Source organism: Aedes aegypti, chromosome 2, assembly GCF_002204515.2.
Source record: "Aedes aegypti strain LVP_AGWG chromosome 2, AaegL5.0 Primary Assembly, whole genome shotgun sequence".
NCBI lineage: Eukaryota > Metazoa > Arthropoda > Insecta > Diptera > Culicidae > Aedes > Aedes aegypti.
In genome coordinates this window covers 311683755-311710674 of record NC_035108.1, presented here as the reverse complement: position 1 = coordinate 311710674, position 26920 = coordinate 311683755, and the positions used below count along the sequence as shown (strand labels likewise).

At 38.4% G+C, this 26920-nt stretch overlaps 1 long non-coding RNA gene across 1 annotated transcript; it reads left to right on the top strand.

Annotated features, from left to right (window-relative positions):
- The first annotated feature begins 4924 nt into the window (after positions 1–4924).
- Positions 4925–5849, top strand: LOC110675753. The gene is made up of 3 exons (XR_002499762.1): positions 4925–4968; positions 5025–5269; positions 5331–5849. It is a non-coding gene; the product is annotated as an uncharacterized LOC110675753 (long non-coding RNA).
- Positions 5850–26920: the final 21071 nt, after the last annotated feature.

Genomic DNA, 26920 nt, shown 5'->3' with positions numbered 1-26920 from the left:
AACAGTAATTCGGTAATGTTGCCTAATTGAATATACTTATAAAAGTTTTAACAGCGGAATCGTTTTTGGCGATGCCATTTTTAGTGTTAACTGCATTTTCCTTGCTCATATCGCTTGCAGAACTTATGTGAGACACGAATCTTCGATAGTGTCATCCTTAACCATTGAAATCATTGTTTCGCAAATTTGACAAATTTACACATAAATTTAACGCATTTTTTTCAAAAATCTTTGTTTTCAATAGCTTATGAATATAAGAAAGAGAAGCAACATTCATGCTTTGGAAATGTTTCATCAATAAATGATGATACCAACTTATTACGAGATGAGCCATTCCGATCAATGTTACCCCGCTGATCAATGATACCCCGGATTACGGTACCAGGGACAGTTTTAAGCTTATTTACCAATTCATCTGACATTTTAACATATTGTTCATTAGATATATAACATACATGTATCAGTTTGTTTCACTGTCCAGTTGAATAGTTCTCGCGGAATTGCGATTGTGTTTCCATAGTCTTTTGTAAGACTTGCTCTTTTTGCCATTCGCTTGAGAGTGCCACAAGCGTCACACGTGCCTTTGCCGTGGGATGTGGCAAAAAAGTGCCACTCTGCTTCCAATCCATGTATTTTTTTGAAATTACATAAGCTGGCAAAACTTTTTTTTTTTTATAATGATCTGCCGCTCTACCTGACATGAAAATAACTTTTGAGAAATTTATTTTTTGTTTAAAATAAATAGCTGAACTGCTACTGTGCCATGGGTCAATACTTCTGATATTATAATAAAACTAACGTTTTCCAATTTATTATCTTTTCTATGGTAAATCTCGAATGGGTGTATCGTTGCTTGGGAATTATTCCAGTGATATCCTTGAGCAGCGTTTTATATGATAAAACTATAATTTTTAGAAAAGTCTCTAATTACCATTATTTTACATTGTTTTAAGGAGTATTTTTTGTTTCGTAGAAAACAAGACTGTTCTTTGCAAATAAAATCATGAGTTATGAGCTTATCAATTCTCTCCACGAAATACGTAACAAATTCTTGAACAGGCTTTATTAAAGTTTCTAAGTTACAGCGATCGGTGGTGAGCCATTGCTGAAAAACTACATCTTCTTTGTCGCTTTCCTCTAAAAGCGAGATTAGTTCTCCTGTAATATTTTCTTTGGAATTACAATTTTCACAATATAAATTATTTTTTATAAAATGCTTGCTCATCTGCATTTTTATTTTTTGCGGGGTAAAACGTGCCACCTGATTTCAGCATTAGTCGTTCGCGCGAACGCATGCGCAATTGTGCTTGCAAATTCGTTGCATACATAAGTGCGTTTATTCAGATGTTATTGTTCGATTATAGTATACGTGCTGAATCGAAAAATGTGCATTTGTAAGGTTCGAAATGGCACGTTACTACAGCTTGGCATTACGTTTGCTCGAATTTGAATTCAAACGGCTGTTTTGGTGTTATGAAATAGGAGTGGCCGTTTTGCCCCACTAGTTGATTAAAGTTTAAGTCCTTCAATACGCTTTTAAAGGACAAATTCAAAATGTTTTTTAGCATGGAATACGAACTATGGGAGTGCACAAGTCGATTCTCGGTGATAGTTTCAAAAGTTTTGTCGTTTATCGGCCTGAAAAATGGCCCAGGAAATAAGACAAAATTACAACAAAAACAGCGAAAAACGTGTTTTCCAGTTTTTCACAATTTTTGCCAGGATAAAACTTAAAAATATATATGGAGAAGCATTTTAATACATTTTCCATTATCGCGGATGAAAAACAGTGTCCCAAAGCACGTCGTTCGTTCAAAACAAGAGTAGTGCGTTTTACCCCAACGGCGCATTTTACACCCAGTTCCCTTACACGAAATTCAATCGATTTTCATAACATTCTACAATGCAGCATGACAAAGACCAATAAGTAGTTTCGCAGTAAAAAACAGTCCCCCGGCCAAGTTATTAGTTCAAGAGAAAATCGATGAAGATCATTGCAGTTACGCCCTCATGATGCTAAACGTGAGATATTGCTAACTGAAGTTGATTATTTTATACAAGAAAACATTAACGGACATTTAACATGGGCGATGCTGTACCTCTTTTATACTGACGATAAAAATACACCAAATTAATATACAGTCAAAACTCGAGATTTGATCAAAAAATTGTTATACCTTTCAACTTGTAATGAACGGTAAAATGGTTGCAATTTTGTAACGACAAGACTGATAAGATCCGCTGCATAGACGTAAGTGCCAACGTATGAATGGAGATGACGCTGTGCTTTGTTATGAAAGCCGACACGTTGCCAACATTGCCTTTTTTAGCACACAAAAAAGACTTTTCCGTACGGTTGGATTTCGCCTGATGGTGTCTACAGCTTTGGTGGTTTGCTTGCCAATATTTCAAAAAATGAAATTGACTCGTTCGGTTGAAAGGCTCATCCCAGTTCGGTTGGAGTACTAGGAAAACCATTTTTGGAGCCGGTTTTGCACAGCTTAACATGTTTGCATTCTTTACAGTTGCAAACAGAAAATTCGGTTTGTTCGCAAAGTATTGCAATTTTAGAGATAACTTTCCGTTTTACGGTTTAACGTTCAACGCTCCGTCATCGTAATCATCGTCATCATCGAAACTTCAAAAGCAGTTTTTCTGTGCAATACTAAAAATTTTTCGATGAAAATGTGTTCACTGTGTTTTGGTTGGAGAGTAGCATACAGTGAACACATTTTCATATGAATTTTCTTGATTTTGAACGAAAAAACTGCTTTGAAAATTCCGAAATCAATGACGGATCCTGCCCCCTTAACAGAAAGCTACCGCAGCAGTCACATTACTGATTTTCACAACAAAAAGCCTGTCCACGTTAAATTTCGGACACCCAAATAATAACAGCAAAAAAAAGTTACTCATAATTCAACAAAAACAATTGTTTATTTCAGAATAAAAGAGTTATATCTACAAAATAAACAGTTGACAACGATGTTAATCCTTCTTTCTGTAAAATTCTCGAACTTTCTGTGGTACACCCGCCATCCGTGTCCGAAATTTATCGTGGACAGGCTTTATCATCGATCGGTTGCGATGATACCTTGGAAACCAGACTGATAATTGTTGTTTTCGGCTGTTTTTTAAGGCTAAGTAGCCCGTCATTCGTTTTGGCAACAATGATGACTTTTCAGCTTGCATTTAAAAGTGATAAAACTCAGTCTTGATAGTTTATATTGACTTGAAAATGTATCACTGTACGCGCTAACATGTATAACATATGCTGATACTTTTTCAGCTGTGTCAGTGCAAAACCAACTGATTTTCTTTGATTCGAAATCGTGTGATGAAATAGCAACAATCATCAACAACGCGTACAAATTTCAATGACGGCCTACTTCGCCTTAAAGCTTTGGACTCTACTAGCATACATTGATCAGTATACTTTGATTTAATGATAAAATGATTTTCAAGGTTGCGGTAGAACTTTGACAGCTGCGGTAGAACTTGGCGGCCACCGCAGAACGGAAATTTTCAAAAGAACCGTTATATTAAACTTGAAAAATAGAACCGCTGTGTAATTGCTGTAACACAATGTAGACATGAGTATTCACATTTCTAGGGTGTATCAACCAAAAGTGGATAAATATCATATTAGACAGTCTTGTGTCTACTATCAAAAAACTGAATCGATCATGTTTTTAATTTGTATCAAAATCAATAAAATGCGTTTTTATGCAGCTTTTTTTTCGATGTTTAATAGTTTCCACAAAAAAAATAGTTATATAAGCAACAAGTGGCAAAATGATGATTTTTTCAGCACGAGTCGTACATTTATCCAACGAGGCTTGCCGAGTTGGATAAATACGAAGAGTGCTGCAAAAATTGAGTTTTGCAACGAGTGGCGTACAACTTTTTTTGCAATTACAAAACAGGCCGTTATAGTTGGATCATTTCTTGGAGCATAAACATATTTCAAGAAAACCCACATGAGCTTCCATGCGTAGTAACCAGAGACGAGACTCGCGAAGACGGTCTTCTTTTTCTGTGATTGCTGAGTTTTTTTTATTCCACTTTGTGTTCATACCAATCATGCGCAAGCCGTTCAAACCTTCACATGAACCTTTCAGCAAAAAATGATTGCGTTTGCATCACACCGAACCATAAATAGCCTTTTGAGTGAAATTTCATGCTATCAAACGTATCAGACATTAGACATAACTAATCTTGTGTTTAGATTTACCAGCAACATTGGAAAAAAACTGCTGCGATGATTGAGGTTGATAATAACAGTTTATGGTGAATACAATACTTTTCACTTTTGCGGCCATTAAAACGGTGGGCTGCATTTGACATTTCGTGACAGCGGAATCTGGGCTGCATATGACGTTGATATTTTTCCTCTTCGCGAGGCTCTCTCAGGTAGTAACAGCACACTTCTCCTCAATCAGGTAGGCTGTGGAATGACTGTCACATATTTTCTCACTTCCATTGCCGATTCCATTTTCAATAACTAAACAGGTAATACCAAGATTAATTGAAGGGAGGTTCAGTGATCTAAGCAGTCAGTGGATGCGAAGTGTGGTCAGCTGCGAGGGGGTGAAAAGTGACAGCTGGTGAGTCGGCGAGCTGGCCAATATGTTTATAGAGGTCCCCAAGCAAACTGCCACGAACACCAATGCACAATCAATCTTACACAAGTCGATTTCCTCAGAATGAAAACGTATCGATGTTTGTTTGACGTTATTGAGCTTTCGGTCAACAGCAGGCGAACAATTCTGTTTATATTTGGATTCTCACAGCAAACAAAAGCAATGTTGTGACAGTTCTCACAGCAAACAAAGAAAATTTTGTCAACATTGCACTACCACGCAGGCAACTGGATTGGTCTATGTATTTTCTCCACCGATGGTTCCTAGCGTATCCATAGAAATGTTTGTGTTATTGAAAATTGTTGCGTGTGACTCAATAGTGAAGGTAAGTGGAATAAAGTTCAGTTATTTTCTAAAGGTAAAATTTATTTTGAATTTCAGATGCCATCATTTTGTGCAGTGAAGTATTGCGGGAATACGATTGCGAACACAAAAACCCGTGGAATTGTGTTCCATCGATTTCCAAAAGATGGAGAGCGACGCCTGTGGCCAACATGATGGTTGGTCACCACAGCAGAACCAGGCCATTTGTTCGAATCACTTCACCAGCAGCAGCTACGACGAAGGGTTTCGTTATCGGCACAAAACTATAGGAGCCAAAATGCGACATCAATTGCTTCCAAAAGGTGAGATAAATAATTTATATCAATAAAAGATACATATTTACTGATTAACGAACATATTTAGCCACCATCAGAGGAATTTCAAGCGATGGGAAGAGCGATGGAATCGGTTTTTGTAAAGTTTCAAGGTAAATCCGGGTTCAACTTTAAAAAAGGCGTGGTTGAAAATCTTGTGGCAGCTGTTTTAGCAGAGTATCCAAATTTTGATACAGTGGTGGTGAAAACCTACATAGAAATAAGAACAATTGCCCGGATGCGGTTTGAGAATCTAAGATCAGAAGGATAACTGTCCATAAACTCAACTGCTGATACTGGAACGTTAAAACGATTACACGAAGATGATGGTAGCTCAAAGAACTCGAAACGCTCGAAAATTAACGAGAAGAAGAAAAAGCCCGTTAATAAGAGTTATTTAATAAGAAAGTACAAAAAGCTATCCTCCAAGTAGCATAAGTCGTAGTTGAAGTAAATTTTATTATGATTTGTTTGTAGATTAAGATATAGTTTCTAATCCTTATTATTTGTTACCACCATAAATACGAGATGATTAATTATTATATGCTTTAAGAATCAACCCGTTGTTTTCTTTTTTACTTTTTTTCGCGATAGTTCAAAATACGCTCCAAATGGTAAGAAAACATAACATCAGGCATAGTTCGCTGGTGTCAAGGGGTGGATCAATTGTTCAATGCACATCAAATGTACATTTATTTGCATCAAATGCATTTTTTAACATTCGCATCAACGCATTGGCGTTAACGACACCTTATCAACCTATCGTTCTATAGCAACGCATATTTGTTTGTTGTTTTAAATTTAGTTGTTCTTCCTCACAGCATATTGAATATTGTAAACCATTAGTATCTCTTTTACAATATATTTCAATTCTATTACCTAATCGTTATTTATTTCAGATTATCGAGCAAGTATTTCCATTGAATCTTCGTAGGAATACTGTTGTCATTTGTCTTGTCCTGCGTGTATACAGAACGTAGGTCACTCTCGAGCATAAGAGATTAGCTCGTGGAAGCTGGATCGGATCACCTCACTGAGTTGACTACACCTTTATATTTATGATTTGTTGGATCGAGTGGTAGAACTCACATTGTGGTTGGAAAAGAACAATGAAAATTTTTGATCGAATAACTCGTTTTATTTGCTCTACTTGTTATAAGGAGTACGAAGGGTACTCTTATTAAAGTTTCTTTTAATCTTTTCTTCACTTTGCTCTTCAGATCTTGAAGTGCCAGAATGTGTAATCCAATAGGTTAAGATAGGAGAATGCAAGGTTTTTATGTATTTGTAGAGGGGACCAATTTACTTATAGATTGACTTATTAAGGTTCACAATATAATCTATCCTTTTTGAACTCTGGAGTCTTGCTAAAGGTTATTGGATGTACTGTTACCGGAAAAGATCCTTAACTAGAATAAGTGTAATGTCAACGACCCAGACAACCAGAATGTACGTATAACGAAATCACCTTTTGCGTTATGCGATGCTTCTATGTGCAAAGTTTCACGTATAAGATGTCGCGAAAAGGCCTTATGCGTACAAAAGTGGAGGCAATATACGTGCATATTTTATATGATGAAACATAACATCGAATGCGAGTGTGTTGTTTTTCTTGCGAATTAGTAGGTACTCTTATGCGACTTAATTTGTGATAACAAAGATTATTTGACAGCTGCTACGGATTGATCCGACTTGTTATGTACGAGTATACGGGACGAAATCAAATGTATATATGAACTCATAAAATACCGTTTTATGCGAGAAAACTCATCGATCAAACGATTTCATCCACCATGCAGTGCGGGTGTGATACAGTGTGTATGAATAAACGACTTTTTCCGTAAACTGTTATGCGACTTCTGGTTGTCTGGGGAATACATTGCCCTCAGTATCATGACCCTGAACACTAACAAATCGAAATTAAGAACAGAACCATTGCCACTGTCTAGAAATGCTGTTTTTTATGCGGTGAAACAAAATCAATTCCCCTGTGGATAAGTGGATAATATAGCAATTCACTGTTCCAGACAGTCCACCATCACGGTGAAATTTTTTCGCACCGTCTTGTCGAAGAAATCCACCTTTTTTAATTTCGAACGTAGAACACACGAAGAAGCTCGCTCTTTCCCTTCAATATGATTTCAGTATTAAATATCTACGAAGAGATTAGGAACTTCGATATCCAAGTATTCGAAGTGAATTCCCAAATGCCATCGATCTGTAAAAGTTATAAAACCTGTCTCGAAGTTTGGGTATGCTCAGTTTGACACTTCGACAAAGACAACAGTCAAACGTTTGAGCTAGCCATGATTAGTAAATTTGCTGGTCGTGGACATTGAAATGCATTTGAATGCATCAAATTTTCTCAAAATATCAGATGCATCAGGAGTGATACACCCCTTGGCTGGTGTACTACAAAGCGCACCTTACTCGACTTAGTTCCTACGCATAGATTTGGAGAAACTCCATTTTTTCGTGTCGAAAATTCCGATTTTCAACTGTGTGAATGATATTTAATTGAAACCATTTGACACGATGTTGAAACAAATTAACTGTAGAACTCATACAAGTGTTTCAATTGAGGCTGCTTTGGAAGATTCAGTATACGCAACCTCTGCACAATTTTGCAAAAGTGTAGAACTAGCCCTCGTGTGTTAAAATACACTCAAATAAAGATTTAAAAAAAAAAAAAAAAAAACAATTTTGCAAATCCAAAGCCTCGATATTCTGAGGTCCGTTTGTTAGTCATATATCCAATTTCGTTGTCTTCTATTTTGTGGTCTTGTTCTAAACATGCTTACGATTTGAGGCACCCCAGGTTCATTACTCATACATATTTAAGACCATAGAACCATTCAAACGAAATTCCTTTCCTTTTCCATGGTCTGCTATTAATGACATTTCAGTACACGTACGAAACAAAACAAGGTGGTCGGTGAAATAGTGAATTTCATTTCATGGCATGCTGGTCCAGGTGTCATATTGTTTTCCAGTATGGCGGATCAACCAATTTGACACATCGTATTACCTCCCTTTTAGATACCTTGGGTAAGACGCTGCATACAATTTTCCCTCAATATCAGAGTTATTATTTTATGCTGAATTGTCTGCACGAACCGCCACATTGAGCACCCAGCAGGAGTAAACGCGTCGGCAAGAAGTGATCGTCCGCAAGACGATCCTGTTCCAACAGATTCTAACTCATAATCCATCAAAGTCAAATAGCCCCTGACTTTATATCCATTTGACGATCCGATACGACTCAATTCGGATCTTCAAACGGATGCACAATTTGGATGAAGATGAACCAGCCACGGGCTGAAAGTCTCATGAATAAAGTATATAATTTTTGTAGATAAATTCGACTGGGATGTTTGAGATTTAAACTACGTTTATTTGGCTTTCTCAGTGAAGGGAAAAAATCATCACGGTATGTTTTGCTTTGCCCGACGTTTCGGCTCTTTTATTGGGCCTTCATTTCAAATAACAAAAGTAAGTTGTACTCACCTGGGGATTTATTACTAACAAGTTTACCCTCAACATATCTAGGTCGTATCGCAATACAAGACCTCTCTCCATTGGCGCCACTCAGGTTAGAGGACCAACATCATATCGGCGTCTCTCCACACACTGGGAAAAGCACCATATCGGTCGCCATGATGCTGCTTCGCGAGCTCATCAGCGCTTTTATACGGCACATTGAGTTTAACGAGGATCAATTACGCACAATAAATGAACCTTGCTATTTCCACCGCCACGGTCAGTTTGTATGATAGCTTTGCCGACGCATGCAATGGTAAACCTCCGGTGTTCACATAGGGCGATTATTTTAATGAGGGCTTTTGCGGAATTCGCAGTACTGGTAAACAGAGTAACACAGATTATTTTTTTTTAAATGGTATTTCCCAAGAAACAGTTCTACTGGTATTGTTTGCCTTCCATTTAGACTTGTGAAATACAAATCGTTAACCTATATGTGCAAAGAGCAACTACAATGGAACTTCGGGTTTTGGCTTTCACGTGTAATATATTTTCACTGAAAAGCAATAATTTCAATCCAAAACTGATTTTTCGGTTGAAAGCCAAGCGAAATGTGTGTCTGTATGCTGAAATCCAAACATGCATATGCTTTGTAAAATAAGCGCTGTATTTTTTTTACAACGGCGCTCATGCTCGAAGATAAACAGCATAATATCATTGTTAAGATACGAATTGATGAGTAACACTGCGAAACACGGTTTTGTCTCAAGCACCAACATACCGCTATTTACTTAAATAGAGATAGCTGAATCCATTGACATTTTCAAAAATATCATAGCACGTCTAGTCTTTGAGAGATTAGCTGATGAAAATTCTAAATTCAACTATATCAGCCAACTGGCATACAATTTTACCAGCTTGCATGGCAATTTATTTGCTTAATTTACCTCAGAACTCAAACTTCATGTTATACACAAAAAAAAATTCATTATACTTCCGATGATCAAAAGTTATTTTTTGTTGGTCTAAAAAAATGTGAAACAAAAAAAAAATGTGACTTGTGTTCGATTTTTGTGTAACATGGCAAATTTCAAGAAACTTGGAAGACATTTCCAGAATCCCACTCAGTGCCGTCGGTGCCAAAAGTAGGGTCATGGCACAAAACATTGCCGCATGGATGCTAAATGCATGATTTGCGGAGGTTCTTCTCACGCTAAGGATGTCTGTCCAGTGAAGGAAGATACCGATAAGTTCATATGCGCAAATTGTAGGCGCAATCATAACTCTAACATTTTGGATTACCCTTCGCGTAGGCGAGTCGTCGAGGCTCGTGCGAGGCAGATGAACGGTATTGTCCGTTACGATAACGGTCGTTTCCCAAGTAGCACGCAAAACATCTTCCAAAGAGATCCTTTTCAAAATTGGTTTCATTCGTGTATCAATAAGAGCATCTGTAACTTACCTAGTTCTAGTTCGGTTGCATATCAATATCAAGGCTCATAAAGTTTCATTGCCATTCCAATGAACATACATTTCACTCTTTGTTTGACGTTCAACATTTTGAAACGACAAGATTTGTTGCAAATATCCTTTGCAAATAGCAATGAAGTCAAATTTATCAAGATGTTTCCAGCAACTTTTCAAACAAACTCTTGAAACTTCTTCCAAAATGCCGATTTCAATGTTATGTTTCAAATTACTTTCATTTAAAGCATCCGCAACTTGCATTCAATGCGTTCCCATACCTACAACTCAAGAAGATTCATCCCAGTTGCGAGAAAGTTGCACTTAACTACGTGTATGACAGCTGGAAGTTTGTTTGTTCCAATCCAGTTGCAATATGGTTGAGTTGTACCTTACGTATCATCTAACAACGAAAACATCGTCTAGCAACAGTTTGTTTGTTTGAATGGTGTTTCTCATGTGTTGCGCGGCAGTTTTTGCGAAAAGTTTAGATTATTTCAGGCGTGGCCTAATTTCGCCAGTAATGAACTTGTATTCCGAAGGGTGCAGTAAAGTTATAAGCAACAAGCTATGATTAATGGGCCATGTGGTCGCTTTTATAGTGCATTGGCGAAGCAATTGTTCGAGGAGCTGGTGAAGTAGTGAGTAGAGAAGAAGATTGGTGATCTTGAGGTCGGAAGTTTGATTCTCGTTCATATTTTTTGTTTTTTTTTTTCTTTTAAGTATTTTGCAACAAATAAGCAATTCCGATATTACTTAAATATGTTGCAAACAGACTCCGCCTCTTGCGCTTTTTGCGTTGCTATTCAGTGCAATTGTAAGTCATATTTTCAACAATTGACAACTCTGATTAGTTTCAAGAGATAATTTTATTCTTGAGTTGAAACAAACTGTGCTGCTTGGGTTCCGGAATTTCCCTGGTAGAGAATAGAACAATGCTCATATTTCAGTTAACGATCGCTTGATTAAAAATCATACCAGTCAGGAAGATTATAATCATGCTCATTCACAAACTATTTTTTTTCCGTCGGGTTGCATTCGAATCTTTTAATTTCGAATGCATCTACCCAAGGAAAATCCTTTGCCGATAGCGTAGTAGGTAATGTGAACAACTCCCCTTTTCATACTACGAGTACCCGTTCTAATTCTTTCAAATCAAATGGAAAAAAACCCTACCGCCACAGGTTACTCCTACTCCGCCTCTTCGTCTACCGAAAATTATAACGGAAAATCATAAGATAATGTACCCATTTGAAGTGATATGTCTCCCTCTGATTTTATCTTTCTAACTGAACAATTGAATCTAATGATTGATACAATGTTCAAAGCCACCACTATGAGTGAAGCAGTCCAAATTGGTGTGAAATTTACTAATCAAATTGTTGTTGGATAATTTAAATATTTTAAATTGGAATGCTCGTTCTTCGAATGATAAAGAGGACAAGCTGTTTAATTTTCTTACAGCTAATTACGTGCATATAGCAGTTATTACTGAAACTTTTTTGAAATCTGGATCCAAAATCAAAAGAGATCCAAACTGTTTTGATCATCGTAATGATCGACTTGATGGGGCATGTGGGGGAGTTGTAAACATCAACTTTTTTTTATCATTTGAAACAAAAGTTTTTGAAACTTTTGATGTTTCTGTTGAAACACAGCTTGACAAATATACTTTCATAGCTGCCTATTTGCCTTTTCAATGCTCTGGACAGCAAGTTAATTTGCTCCAAACTGACTTGCAAAAATTGATTCGCAATAAGTCAATTTTTTGTCATTGGTGACTTTAATGCCAAACATCGGTTTTATGAGTACTCTTCAGGATATTTCTCAATTCAATACCCTGATAGCCCTACATGCTTTTCCTCTTCTAGAAACTCATCTACGATTGATGTGGACTTAACCGACTCTGTAGCCAACTAATTACTCATGCTGATTTTGATTCTGATCATGTCTGTTACACTACAAATAAAAAAAAACGATCAACTGATGGAACATACACTTCGTAGTTTTTACTCCGTGATCAATCAGGATAGTGATGTTGCACAGAGAACCACTCAGATGAAGCTTGGGTTTTAGCTTTTTCTCAATCTTCAATGTACAATCACACTACCATAATGACGCAGAGAGATAGAGAAAGACAGCTATTAGGAAGAGTGTTACAGATATGTGAAAAGGACGGGCCTGGGATCGAACCCACGACCTTCTGCTTGCAAAGCAGAAGCGATAGCCATTAGACCACCAACTCCGCCTCTGATCATGTCCGTTACACTTCAAATATCCCATGAAGTGATTCTCAATCCTATCAGCTCCACTTTAAATTATTTTCGAGCCGAGTGGAATATATATGAAACATACATAAATATTTTTTCTAAATCTCCCAGCGTCGCGACTAATATTTGAAAAGTGCACTATGTTCATAAACATCGTAAGAATGCAGCTCCCCACATGTCATTATGACAGTTATGTTGGGAACGAGTCACACGTCGCGTATCCCACACGCGCGTTCCGATTTGGTGGACGCGCGACAATATATGTAGCAGGAACTGCAAAAAGAAATTGAAAACGATTTTCACAATTCAAAAACAAAAATAAAATTTCTTAATTGGGCCCTGACCCTAAGCCCTTTAAGAAATTATCAAAAATGTCACAAAAAAACCTCAGAAGCCAGTTCCGACCTTGAAAAAGGAAAACAAATTATTACAAAACTAATTGCGGAAAAGCTCAAAAACTTGCTAAGCAGTTTTAAAGCACGCATAATTTTAATTTAAGGCTTACTAGTCCAATAGAAAATCATAATACTGAGGACTTCGAAAACGTTCTCGATCAAGAGAACGTTTTCGAGAATTCCTGGAGACTGATTTGGAAAAAGAAAGAACTATTAATTATTCAAATGTATGAAAGCTCCTGGCGATGATGGAGTTTTCTACATCCTCTTCAAGAATCTTCCAGAAAGTAGCTTTTAATTCTTGTTTGATATGTTTATCAAATGTTTGCAGTTGGAATATTTACCTGACAAATGGAAAAATACCCAAAATGCTTCTAGCTATCGTCCTATCTCTTTGCTTTCCTCTATCAGTAAACTTTTTGAAAATATCATTTTGAACAGAATGGTGGTTTACATCAACGAAAATTTTCGTTTGATCAATGAACAGATTGGATTCCAACATGGACATTTAACCACTCACCAACATTTACATGTAACAAATTTGATTCGTTCCAACTAATCTGTCTTGCTCTTCTAGACTTAGAAAAAGTTTTCGACAGTGTTTGGCATGAAGGCTTGATTGTAAAATTTAAAAAAAAACTTTAATTGTCCAACAGACGGTGTTAGAATAATTCAAAGCTATCTGTCAAATTGTACACTTCAGGTTCATTATCAGAACTCCTGGTCTGAAAGACTTCCTCTAAGAGCTGGTGTTCCTCTGGGTGCATATTATACAATTATTTTTCATCCGACCTACCTGAGTTAGCTCAGGGATGTCAAAAATCTTTGTTTGTGGATAACATAGGCCTCTCCGCCAAAGGACGAAGATGACACGCAGATCTTTGTAAATTGCAAAGAAAAAATATGTGTTTTGTTTGTCTTTATTCAAAAAGCTTTCAGCCGAACTATTTATTTACGAATATATTGACCGATTTCATTCTACTGTGAACCACACTTATAGTGCTTATAAATCTATATATATGATCGTATCAAGCTCTTGGCATTTGGAGTCTCCCACAAACCTGTCCATTGTTATAAATCGTCATTAAATTAAGCTCCTGTTTATTAAACGTTGGCACCTTTCAGACGATCGAATTGGGCCCCTTCCATTCCTGGTGTGTGGCAGCGAACTCCCAGATATACCATTAGAAAGTGAGTTATAATTGCAAAACGGGAATTTTATTGCTCGGAAAAGTGTTTCTTCGCTGCGCTTCTGATTTTAACGACCATGTTCGAGTAGTTGTTTAGCTTGGTAATTGTAGTAGCCGAGCAGTGGCAATAGCCCAGCCCAGACCACTGTACAGGAAAAATAGTGCTTCGCACGCTATGTCCAAAGGGGGTTATTGTGCAAGTTTTAGTACCTGAGATATTCTGTCACAGAAATTTGTCGTTGGTCATAAGAAACAAGCAAATGGCAAACGCGAAATATTCAGCTTATGAGATTATGAGAAATCGTGTTATGAAGCTTTCCTTAGTTGCAGCTTAGCAGCATAGAAATCTGTAGGAAATTTTAAGAACTCCACTAAATACCGGTACTATAAGTGAGGTCATGGAACAAAGTATTGCCACATGGTTTAGCATAATTTGTGGAGGTATTTCTCACGCTTAGAAAGTCTGTCATGTGAGGGAAGAAATCAATCAATGTATGCGCTACTTGCAAGGACAACCATAAGTCTATCTTTTTGGCTTGCTTTTCGCGTAAGCAAATCGTCGAGGCTCGTACCAGGCAGATGAACGGTAACGTTTTTCGTTTCCGGAGTTCCCCTTGCAGAGCCTCGAGAAATGGTCATATTCCAGTAAACGATTGCTTGCTTAAGAATTATACTCATCAGGTAAATTATAATCAATTTGTTCAAACAGCTAATTACACACATATGGCAGTTATTACTGCAACTTATTTGAAACCTGGATCCAAACTAAAAAAAGATCTGAACTTTTTTGTTTATCGTAATGATCGATTTGAAGACGCATGTGAGTTGTCTTTGATCCTTTGACCTTGACGCTTACTTCTGCGGGGGCGGGTGATGAGAGGAGGGATTCTATACCATTACCAGGAATGCAATTAACCGGAAGACCACTTACCGGAATGTACCATTACCCGGAATGCACCGTTAACCGGAATATAAAATCTTCTATTTTCGACGACCTTTATTAGTACATTTGTAGACAATTTCTATTCTCTTTCATTGATGCTGAGCACAAATTATGTCATACTAACCATGGACATTCTCGACTCCCACGGTTTCCATAAAAAACTTTTTCGAGACATCTCCAAACTGCTATGGATCAAATATGTTGTTCTTCTAGCCGGCGTTACGTCTCAACTGGGACAAAACCTGCTTCTCAGCTGTTCTAGGAGCATTTCTACAGTCCATAGCTGAGAGCCCACGTCAACTGACTATTTTTGCATTCGTTTATAGTTTGACTAGTAAGTAAGTACTGTTGCTTTGAAAAGTCGTCAAATTTGCCAACCAGAAATAATTCTGAGCCGGCGGTATTCAATTCTACCAGCATCAGATCGATGTTTCTGAACAGCTTCATTTTACCACAACGTAGGCCCTAAGCCATAACGAATATTACGATACTAAAATTTGGTTGAACATGTTATTCATTTGTGATTTAAATATAAATAGAAAAATCGCCTGATATAGATCGGTAAACTATGTCTACATATTTAGGCTATAAAACGAAATATTACAGGCAGGGATAAAAACAATGAAAAGAAATTATTTTTGTTATACATATTTGATGCCAAATAATTTCATTTTTCACTAGTGGTCCTGGCAAAATTCGTTCTGCCATCAAGTAGGCTGCCGAAAAACGCTGTGAACGTCCCATACAAAATGACTGTTCCGTTCACTTCCCGTTTTTTCACCATTCCCGTTGAATACCGTTTTGACTCATTATTCCGAACACTTAAGACTAACAGTGACTTCAAATGCATCTTGTTGGCATAAATTGACTGATGTACTTTTTTTATTTGTTCACAAAGTCTAACTGTTAGCTATTGAGTGTACAGATAATAATATTGATATAATTAGTTTAAGTATTGTTTTCACGTAAAAGTATGGAACAACATTTTGATTCAAATGCCGAACACTGTGTTAATTCTGTCTCATATTCCAAACACCTTGATTCAAATTCCGAACAGCACTAATAAATCGTATTCAAATGTATAATTTCGCAAATACATTTATCTGAGCTTGTTCTACTGCTCTCAACCAGAGAATTATCACTACTCCCGCGGTACAAATTATATTGGGGACGTTAAAATTAAATTGAACTTGACTGCCATTTCCTTGTTATTTGGTGACATATTTCAGCGAAACATTTCAATCAAATCGCCATACAAAAACCGAGTGTTCGGAATTTGAGACAAAACGGTATCCCAAACTTTTCATACACACAAACACGTCGGAACACTTCAGGAATATAAGTATGAGCGATTTTTTTAAATCCTATAGCTCGTTCTCGAGCCATTTTGTGACATACAACACCATTCCATTTTTATTTATATAGATTTATTTAGTTAACATCTAAACAGATAACACTGAATCAACAATTTCACGCCACAATACTCGGTTCGTGGCCGCATCTCTTCATCCTCGGTTTTGCCCCACGCTCGCCAAATCGATACGCACTTGATCCACCCACCTAGCTCGCTGCGCTCCACGCCTTCTTGTACCAACCAGATCCGAAGCGAACACCATCTTTGCAGGGTTGCTGTCCGGCATTCTTGCAACATGCCCTGCCCATCGTATTCTTCCAGCTTTGGCTACCTTCTGGATACTGGGTTCGCCGTAGAGTTGGGTGAGCTCATGGTTCATGCTTCGCCGCCACACACCGTTTTCCTGTAAACCGGCCTGTGGAGGCCATAATAGGCCCGAATTCCACTGATGATGCGCCTCCGTATTTCACGGGCTGCGTTATTGTCAGCTGTCAGCAAGGATCCAAGGTAGACGAACTCGTCGACCACCTCGAACATATCCCCGTCTATCGTAAACTGCTAGCTAGGCGAAACCCTGTCGCGCTCGGCCCCACCAGCTGCATTACTTTTTTTGGACGCATTCACCACCAGTCCAACTTTCGATGTCTCGCGTTTCAGGCGGGTGTACAGGTCTGCCCCTTTTCAAAAGTTCATATCATCCGCGAAGCAACAAATTGACTGGATCTTCGTAAAAACCGTACCCCGGCTGTTGAGCCCGGCTCTCGCCTAACACCTTCTAGCGCAATATTGAACACAGGCACGAAGTCCATCACCTTGTCGTAGTCTCCGGCGGGCAGGATCCAAATGAATAGGAATGTTCGCCTGAAACCTTCACACCAATTTTGCACACCTTCCATCGTCGCTCCGTATCAGTCTCGTGAGCTTCCCGGGAAGCTGTTCTCTTCGATGATTTCCATAGCTCTCGTGTCGATACTATCGTATGCCGACTTAAAATCGACGAAAAGGTGATCCGTTGGGACCTGGTATTCACGACATTTTTGGTGGATTTGCCGTACATAAAGATCTCGTCCTTGTCGATCGGCCGTCAACGAAGCCGGCTTGATAACTTCCCCGAAGTCGCTTACTTTAGGTGATAGTCGACGGAAGATGACTGGAATAATACTTTGTAGGCCGCATTTAGAATGGTGACGCTCGAAAGTCGCCTTTCTTGTAGATGGGGCACATTACCCCTTCCTTTCACTCCTCCGGTAGCTTGTTATGTTTCCCAGATGTGCCTGTCAGCGGTGCAGACAATGGCCAGCCTCTCCGGGCCCATCTTTATGAGTTCAGCTCCACACCATCCTTTCCAGCAGCTTTATTGTTCTTGAGCTGGTGAATGGCATCCTTAACCTCACTCAAAGTGGGGGCTGGTTAGTTTCCATCCTCCAAGTACCGACGAAGGCATTTCTCCACTGTCCTGACCTCCATTGCCAGTGCTCTCAGTGCCATTAAAATGTTCGTCGAAGTGCTGCTTCCACCTTTCGATCACCTCACGCTCGTCCGTCAAAATGCTCCCATCTTATCCCTGCACATCTCGGCTCGCGGCACAAAAGCCGTTGCGGGATGCGTTGAGCTTCTGATAGAACTTGCTGTTTCTTGAGACCGGCAAAGCTGTTATCTCTTCGCACTCCGTTCCTTCAGGCGGCGTCTGCTGTTGCGTTCCGTCTATAACACTTCACGTTCTGCCGGGTCCCTTGCTGCAGCATGACCGTCGTCGACTCTGTCCCACGTACCCGACGTTGCTCTCAGCTGCATTGTTGATGGCTGCCTTCACTGTTCTCCAGCAGTCCTCAAGAGGGCTTCTCCAGCTCACCCTCTTTCGGTAATGCAGCCTCGAGGTGCTGCGCGTATGCCGCTGCAATAATCCGGTTGTTTGAGCCGCTCTAGGTCATACCGGGGCGGCCGTCGGTACCGTACGTTGTGAACGACGGAGAGTTTAGGACGCAGTTTGACCATCACCAGATAGTGGTCAGAGTCGATGTTAGCGCCACGTTAGGTCCTGACGTCGATAATGTCGGAGAAGTGCCGTCCATCAATCAGAAGGTGGGATTTGTGATTCTGTCTGCTGTGGTGATCTCCAGGTGTATCGGTATGGAAGACTGTGCTGGAAGTAGGTGTACGAATGGCCATATTCTTGGAGGCGGCGAAGTCGATTAGTCGTAGCGTTTTCGTTCGTCAGTAGGTGGGCGCTGAACTTTCCAATCGTCGGTTTGAACTCTTCCTCTCTGGACAATCTGACCATTGTTAATCTCTCTATGTATGATTCTGACGTAATATGGCTTGGGCAGCTGTCGTACTCGCGTTCGAGCTGCGCGTAAAAGCGTCTTTATCATCATCAGTGCTTCCGGAGTGAGGGAGAGTAGTGTGTGGTCTTCCGATTCCATGGATGCTCTTGCAGGGCTGCGAGCGATGGAATCAAGACCAATTGTTTTCGGTCTCGCGTGGCGCGAGTGCGAAAAATATTCGCGTTAGTAGTGTGTGGTCTTTCCGATTCCATGGCAAGCTCCTGCAGGGCGAGCGACGGAATCAAGACCATATTGTTTTCGGTCCGCGCTTGCGTCGAGTGCGAAAATATTCGCGTTAGTAGTTGTGGTCTTGCGCGATCTCCATGGCAAAGCTCCTGCAGGGCGAGCGACGGAATCAAGAACCAATCGTTTCGGTCGCGTGGCGCGAGTGCGAAAAAATATTCGGTTAGTAGTGTGTGGTCTTCCGATTCTATGGCAAGCATCTGCCGGGCGAGCGAATCGGAATCAAGACAATTGTTTTCGCCGCGTGGCGCGAGTGCGAAAAATATTCGCGTTAGTAGTGTGTGGTCTTCCGATTCCATGGCAATGCTCTTGCAGGGCGAGCGATGGAATCAAGACCAATCGTTTTCAGTCGCGCGTGGCGCGAGTGCGAAAAAAATATTCGCGTTTCTCCGAGTTAGTATGTATGCTTCAAATAAAGCTGAAAATTGTGGCTGCTCAATCAAGGATGAAGGATCAATTGGTGAGCTCGTTTATGCTTTTTTATCTATAAAATATGTATGACCGACATTCAATGTTCAACGGTGGGACATAATATGATTATTCAACAAACTACGAATGGTTCGTCACTGTAAGTGTCGGCATAAACCAATTCAATATTTAGTGCATAAAATCCTCCTTTTACCTTTATTTTTATTTAAAAAAGGCTTTGAATGGTTTGGTCTGTTTGTCTGTGCTAGTATAGACTTGCAAAACGTTAATTTTATTCAAAACACTTTGAATGGTTCGCACACTGTATGTGTCGGCATAAGAATATTATTGTGATGATCCAGCCAATCGATTATATTTTTTTCAATTTGAGTAAAATATTGTTACACATGCTTTCGTCATAACAGCTGTAGGAATGTTGCTTTTACCTATTTTGTTCAACAAACTTTGAATGGTTCGTCACTTCATGTAACGACATTATTACTCCTATTTTAACATTTTCCATGTCAACTTGAATAAATTATATTTCCTAAGCATGTAACAAATATATCGTTTAATCATGGTCTAATCGCTTATCAAAGTGAATCTGATGACCAACGATCCCTCCCATTAACAACCATCCTCCAGTAACTTGTGAGATGCAGAGGTAAACACGGTCTCACAATATAGCAAAGGTTACACACAACATTCCTTCCCTCAACCCACCTGACTGCAAGGACGTGGCCGGCGCCGTTATTGATCATGTATGAATAGAGGCACTGAATTATGCACACTGAAGAAGATTATGGCCAATCCCAGCCGAACTTCTAGTTGATTCTTTTGCGATCTTCACTGACTTTGTCATCACGAATAGCAACATTGATATGTGTAGTCAGTCTAAGCTAAGCTAAGCTAATCAGTGCTTCCGGAGTGAGGGCAGTGCACGTTTATTATGCTGAAGTTGAAGAACCGGCCTTTGATCCTCAACTTGCACATTCTCTCATTGATCGGCCACCACACGATCACGCATCTTTGCATCACTATAATAATGCCAAATAATAACGAAGCCAATATAAATCGAAAAAATTGCTTATCAAACAAGGTAAGGTGACGAATTCCATGTCAAATCGGTCAGTCACAGAACTCGACCATCTTCAATTTGCAGTAAATTTTGCACATGTTTTTGGTATGATACAATAAGTGTTTTCCATAGAAAAATCGATCATTTTGACTCGAGAATAACTTTTGAACTTTAAAAAATGGCCTATATTTTTTGCATGCAACTTATTTGAAAAATTCTAACTCCAAAACTGTTGATTTTAGTGAAAAATGTTCTATGAAGAAGTTGTAGAGACCCGTTTGTCCTACAAGAAAAAATACACACTGAAAAAATATTTTATTAATTTTCATGAAAAAATTGAAAAATAAAACTTTAATTTCATATTGCACAAAAACTCCATTTTAATAATATTTTAAATTTTCACCATAGAATCTTGATAGTAAACAGATGTTTGGGACAAAGTTTCATTCTGGAGAAATTATTATTAAAAAAGTTTTTCTCTTCTGGTCGATTTATTAAATTTTGGGTTTTTGTCAATATAATTACGTACTCAATAATAAGGTTTTTTTTTTTATCTTTATTAACGATATTTTTAGCCTTAGGCTAGTTCATCTCGGGACCAACGGCTTTACTTCCCTTCCGAAGGAAGTCGTCACTACAACTTTTTTGTCAGTGACTATCTCGGGGATGGGATTCGATCCCAGGTCCTCGGCGTGAGAGGCGTGTGTTCTAACCACTACACCAGGTCCGTCCCCAATAATGATTATATGAATAATTTCTCTAGAAGTAGTTATTTTCGAATTACATCAAGTTCATTGCAAAAAATATTATTTAAATATGAAAATAGGCCGTTTTTATTAACTTTTCGCGTTTCTCCATAAAAAAATATACGTTTTCGAGAGTTAAGATCATATTCATTTCCACCTACCCTCTTTCCTTGGTGGAGAATCGCGAATAACTAATGAAAATGGCTTATTTTAAAATTTAAATAGTATTTTTTGCATTAACCCCTCTATCGGCAGCTTAATTTTTTACCGCTAAAAAAATATTCAAATCGCGATAACTTTTTTGTTTCTCAATATATTAGCACCATTTTTTCACAAGCCTTCAAAAAACTCTTCTTGTTTAAGAATATGTGTCGATATTGAAAATTGGTCATCTGGATCCGGAGATATTCCAAAATTCCTTGGGGAACCAACGCGTAGCCATAACCAACGTAAATATCTCAGGCTAAAGATTTTTTATCGTACCGTAAAATCGGGTGTAATTGATCAGAAGGGTGAAATTGATCATCGTATCACACGATTTTATATATTCGTAATGGAGCACAAATATCAATGTAAACTGCAGTAAGTGAACGTTGTCTGTCGTAACTATTGTTGAATTGTGTGTTGTGAAGTTTTTTGCGTTAAAGAATGTTTATTACTATGAAAATAGTGTAAAATTTAAAAATCTTGCACGGTAAAGTATTGACAAACACCTATTAACTTCTATTTCTAAGCAAGGATTTGAACATGGTATAAAGATGAAAGTTTGTGAGGATGCTTGAGATATATCCCCAACCCAGATTTCATTACCAAAAATCGTACCAATTAGCTCATATGGTTGAAATTATTGAATTTCTATTAGATATCATTGAATTTCTTAGAAAATTGCATACTTTTAGGCGTTTTCCGCGTAATTCTTGAAATTTAACTATTCGTTATTTATATGAATATTGCATTTTTAAGAATTTGACAAGCAAATTTGGATTCAGGGAGTTCAAATTTATCAAGTAGAGTTGTTTTGAAAACTAACAATAATGGCATTGACAAGTGATCAATTTCACCCCGAAATCAACAGTTTCGGAGTTAAAATTTTCCAAAAAAAGTTGCATGCTAAAACTTTTAGGCCATTTTCAAATAACAAATAACTCGAGTCAAAATGATCGATTTTTCTATGGAAAACACCAATTTTACCATACCAAAACATGTGCAAAACTTAATCCAAATCGAAAACTATCGAGCACGATTTTTTATTTTTTTCGACTCATTCTGGATGGAATTCGTCAGGTGCATTTGAGTAAATGGAACATCTCAGCATTTAAAAATAAGCTCTAACATGCAAAAAACATGCTAATACTTTTTCATGTTAGTCAAAGCAATATCAACCGATTTTCATTAATTCGAGATTGAGACATGATTTAGCAACAATCATCAACAACGCGTACATATTTTCAAGACAGCCTACTTCGTCTTAAATTAGTTTGGATTCCAATTTTCAAATTTCATAAAGAAAATACTAATCTTGCGAGCGAAGCGACATACAACAGAGCGATTCTCATTTTAGCTTATGATTTGAGGAAAGCCCAAAATATCAAGTATTAGTTTAGTGTCTTAATGATCGAAAGTTGGAACACAATTCGCCATTGTGATGTACATAAACAAGAAAGTACAATAATCAATCAAGATATTTGATCATTTTTGACTAAACATATATGTATAGCCAATAATGCCGAAATCGATGTAACTCGAAAGAACCGCCAACCAAATAAAGAAAGCTGAATGTCATATGACCCGAAATGGGTCATTCTAAGAAAAGGGATATTCGGGGGATTTGAATTTGGGTGATTGAATTTTGCGAAAACGACATTCGGTGAATTGACATTCGGCGAAAAGAAGCACAATCTATCGTATTGAAATTTCTAATCATTGCTTATTTATTAACATTTGGACACTCGAAGAACTGACGGTCGAATATTACAAGTAAAATTACATAGTAGGAGCCTTATTTAGCCGGTTCAGCTAAGACCAGCTTCAGAGAGAAGTTTAAAGAACAGCTTATTTTTAAAAGAAGGATGAGTCATCTTTAAAATGCAAATATTTGAAAATTGTGCATATTGACATGATGATAACTTAGACTCCTCTTCGATGCTCATGTATTTTAAAGGAAGAACCTCCCCTGTCCATTATCTTTGGTAGTCATTTTAAATATTTTTAAGTCATCATACTGATCTGAATGACCGTAAAACTGTTAAAAGTTCGTTGTTGAAAAAAGAAATAATTTTTCGGTAAATGGTCTTTCCGGGTAATGGTTTTCCGAAAGATGGTTCATTCTGGTAAATGGTTTTCCGGTAAATGGTCTTCCGGGTAATTGCATTCCAGGTAATGGTTTTCCGGACAATGTCGGAGAACCGAGGGCAGGATCAAACATGTCGCGCGTCGGTCAAGTGAAAGGAAAAAAAAACCGCGATCGGTTAGTTGTGTTTGATCCTCCGACCTTGACGCTTGCTCCAGCGGAGCCGAGCGATGAGGGCAGGATCAAACATGTCGCACGTCGTTCGCGTAGTGAAATGAAAAAGCACCGCGGATCGTTAGTAGTGTTTGATCTATTGATCGCGTCGCTTGTTCCTGCGTGGGCGAGTGATGAACACTTGCTCGGCGTTCAATGCGATAATCGAATTATTGCGCGATTCCGATTAGGCGTGATTATATCATGGATCGCATCACCTACACAGAAAGAAAAATCCATTTAATGTTCAGCGTGAAATCATGCACATGAAAAGAATGCCAGATATGTCGCAAATTTACACGTCACATCGTGTAAAATTACAATAAAATCATGTATGTTTCCGCTATACATCGTATAATCTAGCATGAATTCTAACCGATTACACTACAATTCGCATAAATTTACATGATGTTGATGTAATTTTACAAGATTCGTCATGTAAATTTATGACAAATCTGGCATACCCTTTATGGGCATGATTTTACGCTGAAATTTACCTGGATTTTTCTTTCTGTGTACCATTGGTGCCTCCCAGATCTCTACCTTATCCCACTAACCCGGTCTCTAGTAACAACGGTTGTCTAACTAATATTCCTTCCCTTGCCCGATGACTATAAGGACGTGGCCGGCACTGATATTGACTTTTTATATTTGAACTCTCCATTTATGCATAATAAAGAATGGTAAGATAATCCCAAGCTCCATTCATTAATTCCCTATGCAACTTCGATTGTTCTGGTCAATCACGGAGTAGCAACTACGAACTGTACGGTCATCTATAGACCAATCCAGTTGCCTGCGCAGTTGTGCAATGTTGACAAAATTTTTCTTTGTTTGCTGTGAGAACTGTCACAACATTGCTTTTGTTTGCTGTGAGAATCCAAATATAAACAGAAATTGCTGCAAAATAACCACTTCCTTGTTGGCCTGCCGTTGACTGAAAGCTCAATGACGACAAACAAACATCGATACGTTTTCATTCTGAGGAAATCGCCTTGTGTAAGATTGATTGTGCGTTGGTGTTCGTGCAGTTTTGCTTGGGACCTCTATGTTTCATGCTCATGATCGATTTGAAGGTGGCATGTGGGGAGTGCAATCATCATTCATGAGCGTATAAAACATCAACTTTTTTCGTCGTTTGAAACTAAATTTTTGAACTTTGAATGTTTTTGTTGAATCACAGCTTGGTCAATATACTAGAAGAATAGCTGCCTATTTGCCTTTTAATGCACTGGAACGTTTTTGAGAATTCCTGGGTGACTGATTTGGAAGATGCGAGAACTATTATTAAGTATTTAAAATAAAAAACCCATTTGAGATGATGAAATATTTTACAACCTCATCAAGCAACTTCTAGAGATCATTCTTGGTACATGACCCCCTTCAGACATAGCGTGCCCGGTCTTCGGAACGACGTAACGGTGCCCCAACGACACGGGAAGTGTATTCGTTGGTAGTCGGCTTATCGGGCGGAATTTATTGTTATGTTTTCATATCGGCATTCGGACGTCCGATGAGCAATGCAGGAGTGAAACGGATAGACTATAACTGCCCGGCCGCCATCAGTACCGACACGAGACACACGAGGCATGAAAGCAGATTCGCCAAATGATGTCCTACCGGGCAGTCCGATTGTTACCCTATATACCGTTTCCAGAGGAACAACTCCAGAAGAGGTTGCATCGGAATGGACTACCAGTGCTTAATTTTAAGCAGTAAAAAATAATGCCAACCGAAAGCAGGAATCTGCCACGCGGTGGAGGCGTTGTCCGGTTTCGAAAGCATTTGACCGGATTACCGTATCTGCCACATAGTTTAGTTACAACGACCGACGGCGATCTCTCGGGAATCTTGACCGGGAGCTCGGAATTGCTGTTTTGGAAACAATAATCATAAATCGGGTTGAGTTTGAAATTCAAGAAAGGCTTTGTGAGTTATTCTAGCCTGGACCATTTTGTACTTACATTTTCTATAGGATGATTATTAGAGGTTACGATGTGTAATTTCAAGTTTCCTGCTGGAGTGCGGAATCAAAGAGTGCTCTTGGGGGTAACGAGTTTGAATTTGGCTCTACTTATTTGTTGCATGATAGCTTTAATGGTTAATGGAAATCTCATGGTCGCTTATCGGCTTGTTCCCTCAACACAAAAATGAAAGATTTCTCCTTATGCTTCCGAAACTCAACTTATAATATTCCCACATAAACCAAAACTCTTTATATGACACCTTCAAGTATAGACATGTTGCCCAAGATAAGAGGGATTCCAATAAATTGTCAGATGGCTCATATATTACATTCAAAGACATTAACAGAAAAGAGAATGCTTTTGAAGTGCAACAAATACCGACGTTTTTTTTTCAATAGACTTATTTCATAACTATCATATTGAAAAGAAAGAAAATGCAAACAACATATCTTGCGAATTCTCTTCATTTGAGTCAGTGTCAGAACAAAGAAAAATCTATTCAGATGCCACAAATTCTCAACATATTCACCCATGCTTCATTCTAAAGCTTAAAATAGAAGGTCGCAGTTGGGATTCAGTCTATCTTGCTGCCATCGGAAGCATTCCCGCTGGCATAATTCTCGTCTCATGTTGTAGACAATATAGGAAATATGCATATAAACCACCTACAATAGCGATCATTATCGTTAATTACTCGCTCACGGTTTCGTTCCAGATGAGCCACAGTTCAAACAATTAAGATTGAGGATGATACCCGGGAGATTTGATCCCCAAGTGAACGAACAGACGTTGAGTACGACAGAGCAGATTTCACGCTTGATTTTCTCACCATCGCAAAGCATCTGCATAAGATTAGTGCCAGTGCAGTACATTCACAGTTAAAAATAATGAAGATTACACGTCATGTAAACTTCATTTATGCGATGTAAACATGACGTCATGTAAATTTAAGTCTGAAATCATGTAAAAATCTGTTATATGTCATGTAATCACATAAAACCCTGCTGGATTACATGACATATAATTGAAGTTTACATGACATATCATGTAAATATACATGATATTCCACGCTCCAATTATGTGCATTATATGTCTCAGAAATTTACACGTTTTGTTCTAACTGTGTTGGTGTGGGTGGGTGGTTTTTTTGGAATTAGTAGATTCAAAGCGAATTATTCTGTTGATAGTAGGAATTTTCTTTCATTTTCGCTAGAAATATTGCTTGCTGGCACTGGTGAGAACTGATGTTCAATCTTTTGTTCGGCTCATTCATC